Raw genomic sequence first — 6000 nt, 5'->3', positions numbered from 1 at the left:
TCGTCCTGAAGTCATCTCGGCTGTGATCATTTTATATCTCTTAAGGTTATTCCAATTATATGATCTTCTGTGATCTACAACACACCATATAATCTACTTATAAAGAGATAAGGGACATACATGTGCAATCATGAACACAATCAGATAGGAGATTAGATAGTGGTAACAGGAAACATTGTATACAAGCATAAAACGTTCTTGCTTTACAGTATACAAATCCAACAATCTCCCACTTATACTAAAGCAAACTTTTAGTATACAATGTGTCTAAATACTAGCTATTACAACACTATCACTTCTCCCACTTATACTGAAAGTTTTTCCTAAGTGGGTGGCATCAACCGCAATCCCATCCCTCGAGCATGCTTCTCGTAGGCCTTTTGCGGCAAGCTCTTCGTGAAAGGGTCAGCTAAGTTCTCCAAAGTATTGATATTCTCAACCAGCACATCTCCTTTGTTTACGATTTCTCGTATGATGTGGTACTTTCTCTCTGTGTGTTTGGTCGCCTTGTGGGTCCTGGGTTCCTTAGAATTTGCCACTGCACTCGAGTTATCACAATAAATTATGATTCTCTTAGGCAAATTAGGTACCACTCCTAGATCCAAGAGGTAGTTCCGGAACCATACAGCCTCTTTAGCAGCTTCAGAAGTAGCTACATACTCAGCTTCCATGGTGGAGTCTGCAATGCACTTCTGCTTCGCACTCCGCCATGATACGACTCCACCTCCCAAGGTAAACACATAGCCAGAGGTAGATCTCTTCTCATCCCAGTCAGCCTGGAAATCCAAATCGGTGTAACCCAAAGGAGTTAGACTGTCTGATTGGTAAACTAGCCTATAATCTCGAGTCTTTTTTAGGTACTTGAGAATATGCTTTACCGCAGTTCAGTATCCTGGTCCAGGGTTTGACTGATATCTTTGCAACCATGCCAACGACATAGCAAATATCAGGTCTCGTGCAAAGCATTACATACATCAAAAATCTAGTGCACACGGGGCCTATCGAGTGTCGGTCATCGGGTAGTTTGCTTTGTAATTCGGGGTCTATATTATGTGTGCGCGTGCTAGGCCCCAGCATGCAGCGTGACTAGAGCTCAAGCGAGGCCTGTTGGGTGCTTGGTGTCTAGCACGACCAAGGACTGTCTGCCATAGCGTGTCTTCACAGTCGTGATGCTCGTTAATGATTCAAGATATTTAGTACTTGAATTCACTTAAATAGAATACGAGACATTTAAGTGATTCACGCGCGTGTGTCTCGCCGGTGTAGCACGTCAACCATTGGGAGTCTAACACACGTGATGTCTTGTGGCCATAATGTGCCTTGAACACGCAGAAAGTCAATTGGGTGTCGGGTGACATGCGAGCGGCACTTGTAGCAAGCCGAGCGACGGGGAAAGCATACATTCGAGGCCGTGCGGTAACGATTGTGACTCACACATGCGGCCCTACAGGTGTCGTTCACCCAGTGTCTTGTATCTTGTGCCACATGCGCGCGCACGAAGCCCGTTCGGCGCAAGCATAGTAGTGTTTATATGTGCCTTGGGCACAGGGCGGGTGTCGCAGCCCGATTCCCGACACTAGTGATAGTGGGGTACGAGTATCGATACGACTATTTTTAAAAGAATAAAAGATAAGAAGAATAGGTCGAACATCAAGCGGAAGCTCGCATCAAAAGGTGTTAAAGAAATCGTTATAAATGAACCCAAGGGTAAAATCGTCAATGTCGTTATAACTTTTTAATTATCAGGAATTTCACGAACAAAAACAAAACGGGTATCGCTCATTTTTCGTAAGGAATCATAATATGCAGAGTATCGCAGCAAAAGGCGAACCGATTATATGTATGAAGACATATAACCGTGAGTACATTGCTCAACTTCAAAAGAAAATTAAAGTATATCAATCATCAAGACTTTATCGTCAAAATGGAAATACGATAAAGTAAATACATCCTCCAACGTTTCCCCGCCAGCACCAGACCAATCTCGCTCCTCGCTTAGTCTGCACATTTAGAAATACATGCAGGGTGTGAGTATATAATACTCAGTGGGCAAACGCCGAAAAACAAGAAAGGCGCTCTTAGAGCTATAAGTTTGAAGCTTGCCACATCTCAGCAATACACAGAAATAAAGTTAGCGTAAATGAATCTGTGCATGCAGTTTTCATAATCATGATATCATAAGAAACGATAGCGCTATCAAAGTACTCATCATGTATGTACCACATCTACAACTCATCATCATCAAAGGTACTGAGAAGTAGGCCTCCTTCTCAAGCACCGTGACTGGCCGACCCGAAGACGGCTCACAGTCACCTCTGTGTACACTAGCCCTGGCAGGGTAGCTATCAACTGCCCAGGACCCGAATTCGTCTCATCTCATCAGTAGAGGGTAACATACAAGCTCAACATCAAAAATTGGCAAGTCAAACAATTCTCAAACATCATTTATCTCAATTTATTTGATAAGCTCATAACATCATTATATCATCAAATCATTTTAGAAAGCTCGGATAATATATGTATACTCAAAATATTGCCCACCTGAAGACCTTACTCAAAAACTCCCGTCAAAGCGGAGTTACTTACTTCCCTGCTCTGCTCGTGTCTTCAGGGATCATCGTCATCATCGAAGGTTCATGTCATAAAAAGAATCTCGATTAGAACTCAACGACAAAAACTCATGCCTTAACTCATGCTCTATCTTATATTCTATCTCTTAATCAACTCTACATAAACTTCTTCACTCAATTCAAATCCTTAAGTCCAAGGATAGGTTTCAAGAAAATCATGGTTCTAAGTCTCGATTTATCTCTCATATAAGACTCGTCTAATCTCATTAAAACACTTAGGCAACATAAACACATAAGGCACATAAGAAAATACAATCAAACATCAACAAATCATGTCCTGTTTTCCCACTGACTCAACTTCAAAATTTAACACGTTCTGACTCCGACATCTCCTGGACTCCAGACTCATACCAAAAGAAAGGTATTTGAGTCTAGTTTCATTTAAAAAAAAGTAGAGTCAGAAACTCCAAGTGGTTTGGGAGATATGGCGTTTTTACCACGGTCTACCATATTCGCCAGTTTTGAGCAATCGGAAACATTGATTTTTGAAAAATAGTAAACGTTGTCAAACTGAGCTCAAATTTGGTGGATATCTAGCCCATACAGTAAGGTTGATACCATAAAACTTTGGAAAGCTAGATCATACAGGAAGCTACTGAAATGAATGACTTTGTCCCCTGTTCTCTGAAATTCCCGGTAGAAATGTGCAGATTTGGTTTTGCATTTTATAAAAATAGTAAATCAAGTCCAAATGACTTGACATTTTACCGGTATGCTCAAGACGCATGTAGGGACATGCTGTAAAATTTTCGAAGCCATTAAACATCGAAAACCCGTCGATCACAGTAGGTCAGTAGCCTACGAAAAATCACCAAAAACTCATCTCAAACTCTTAAATGCTCAATTCAACATTCCTTCAAAGAAAACCAATCAAAGCTCATTTTAAACACATATAACACTCAAAAACATTCAAAAACATTTAAAATACTCATCATACTCAAATTAACTCTCCTCTTTTACATCTTAACTCAAATCTCAAGGAAAACGTTTCTACAACGTATCAAGTAAATCCTCTTCTCAATTTCATGCTTAAAAACACTCAATCATTCAAAATGACCTCATACTTCATATAACTCATTTTATACACATCAATCCCCTATAATCATACCAACCAAACTTTAATAAAAACTCATATATTCACATAAACTCTCAACAAAAACATGACAACTTCACAAAATGATCATAAATCAATTTGACCTCATTTTATCATTCGTTAACCCCACATCATATGAGAACTCAAAAACTCCTTCAAACTAAACTAAGTCCAAATTTTACTTAGCTTACATTAGACTTAATCAAACATATTAAAACACTAATATCATGCTCAAAAACATATATCTTAAGCTAAATCACTTAATAGACACATAGACAAGAAAGTCCTAATTTTTACCAAACTAAACTCGTTGAAATTTTATAAACTCACATGGATCTTTAATCTCATCATATATCTATCAATTTTAGTCATTTAAACTCACATATACTCCATCCATTTACAAATTAGAGCATAGATACACATAGCCCTAATTTTAGTAAACTAACTCATATCAAAATCATCATTTGACATCATATACTCAATTTACTCCATCAATCATCATCATATACATCTCATGAACTCCTCTTCATCATCAATTCATCACTTTAATCATCAACTCAAAAATTCCCAATTTTGGGTAAACTAAACTATATCAAAGTTTGAATCTCAAAGCATAGCTTTTCAAAACACACATCAATCATCACCAAACATCACATAGATCATTTTTCTCACCTCAAATCAAGGAAAGAAAAAGAAAAAAATTTTGAAGTGTAGAACACCTATTTTTCGAAAATTTGAGGAAAAGAAAGGGGGTGATTTTCTTGCTTCAATCTTTCAAGAATACTCATATACAAACTCACACAAATTATATCTATGAATATAGAGATCACTTACCCAAGTTTACACCAAATATCAAATTTTCTCTCTCTAGTCTTGAAGCCAATCTTCAAGGATTCTCTTGAATTCAAGTTGATAGGATGTGTTTATGTGGGATTTTGTTGGTGATTTATGTGTTTGGCATATTTTGGTGAAGCTTCGAAGTTCTCTCCAATGGTTGACAATGGAGGAAATATGAGAGAGAAGGGAGAGAGAGAGAGCTCGAAAATGGGTGGAGGGAGAGAGAGAATTATCTTGCAAGATTTGTGAGGATTTTGCCAATCTTGTAAAGATTTGTGAATCTTTAAAGGAGATTTTGATATCTTAGGGAATATTTGGCAATTAATGCATGATCTCTCTCACTCTAATCTCTACACTCTCAATAATACACTCTCAATCTCTACTCTCTCAATCTCTACACTTAGCAATTTGAGGCATTTAATCATATGGTAGGGAAATTAAAATAAAGTGTGAGAAGGGTGATTAAATAATAATCACAAAAACTATGGAAATATTACTCATTTATAAAGTACCATAGTATAATTATTCATGTGACCAAAATAAAATAATTATAGCACTAATATTAGTGCACTCACTCAATTATAATATTCCTCATCATAGGAAAAATAATTTTAAAAAAAAATTATGCTTGGAAAAATTTCCATAAACCGGCATCGTTCGATTTCTCGGTAAAAATAAACCGCACTTTCTTTGGAAACTTAATAAAAATTCCCAAGTGCTAAGGTTTCAAATAAAAATCATAATAATATGGTCATATTGACACACGTCACAAAATCACATAATCATTCAGTCACGTAAATTCACATAACATCACATCAAAACAGTCGGCAGACTCAAATAAGCTAGACGTCTCTCTGACCGACTCTATTTATCAAGGTTTCTCACTCTTTCTTCCTCGACTCTATTTCCAACTCATTATTCCTATTTTTCTTAATAGGACAGTCAATCTCTAATAATTCAGTATCCGGTAACTCTATTCCCGGTAGTTGGAAATAAAATAAAATCTCAGCTCAATTCAATCAGCATCTCTATCTCAACTCATTTCTCAAATCTCATCACTCTAATTCCATCATCGGTTTATTCACTCGTATCTCTATTTAAAAGACAATCTGTCTTATCTGCTCATAAAAAAAAAGTAGTCTCGTATTTCGACATCTCAGTACTCTCAATAGTGTTAAGACACTATCTCACAACATGAGGAAAAGTACGGGGTGTTACATCCTACCCCCCTTAAAAAAAATTTCGTCCCGAAATTTGAGTTATTCTTCTTCGGGAAAAAGCTCTGGGTACTTCTCTTTCATCTTCTCTTCAACTTCCCATGTTGATTCTTCTTGACTATAATATCTCCATTGGATTTTCATCAAAGGAATCGATTCGTCCCTCAATTATTGGATCTTCCAGTCCAGCATAGCATCAGGTCTATCTCTTCGTAGCTCAAAA

The 6000-nt window shown here is 37.3% G+C and overlaps 1 long non-coding RNA gene across 1 annotated transcript; it reads right to left on the bottom strand.

Annotated features, from left to right (window-relative positions):
* Nucleotides 1-1708: 1708 nt before the first annotated feature.
* On the bottom strand, nt 1709-4879 carry LOC131014120 (uncharacterized). Its single transcript, XR_009098064.1, has 3 exons — nt 4558-4879; nt 2542-2605; nt 1709-2000 (listed from the first exon to the last, which is right to left on the bottom strand). It is a non-coding gene; the product is annotated as an uncharacterized LOC131014120 (long non-coding RNA).
* Between the last annotated feature and the right edge of the window lie 1121 nt (nt 4880-6000).

Source organism: Salvia miltiorrhiza, chromosome 3 (assembly GCF_028751815.1).
Source record: "Salvia miltiorrhiza cultivar Shanhuang (shh) chromosome 3, IMPLAD_Smil_shh, whole genome shotgun sequence".
Lineage (NCBI taxonomy): Eukaryota > Viridiplantae > Streptophyta > Magnoliopsida > Lamiales > Lamiaceae > Salvia > Salvia miltiorrhiza.
Note: the sequence above shows the minus strand (reverse complement) of the source record. Positions and strands in the feature narration are given on the sequence as shown.